Consider the following 412-nt stretch of genomic DNA (forward strand, 5'->3'; position numbering starts at 1 on the left):
CAGCAGCAGCAGCAGCAGCAGCAGCAGCAGCAAGAACACAAAAGCTGTCAAGGTGCAGGGGATCCTCAGCTACCGGGCCCCCATGGGCTACCTCAGCGTCTGCCCCGAGCTCACCACACTCAACAACACGCAGCAGTTTCAGCAGGTAAACTCTTGCTGCTGCTGCAGCAGCAGCAGCAGCTGCAGCAGCAGCAGTAGCAGCAGCAGCGGCAGCGGCTAGTAATAGTAGTAGTAGTAGGGGAAGTAGTAGCAGCAGTAGTAGTAGTAGTAGCAGCAGCAGTAGCAGCAGCAGCAGCAGCAGCAGCAGCAGCGACAGCGGCTAGTAGTAGTATTAGTAGTAGTAGCAGCAGCAGCAGCAGCAGGAGAAACAAACCGGAGCAGATAGAACAGCAGCGGGAGCAGCTACAGATGC

The sequence above is a fragment of the Eimeria mitis genome, genomic scaffold (assembly GCF_000499745.2).
Source record: "Eimeria mitis Houghton genomic scaffold, Emh_scaff5062, whole genome shotgun sequence".
Taxonomy (NCBI): Eukaryota; Apicomplexa; class Conoidasida; order Eucoccidiorida; family Eimeriidae; genus Eimeria; species Eimeria mitis.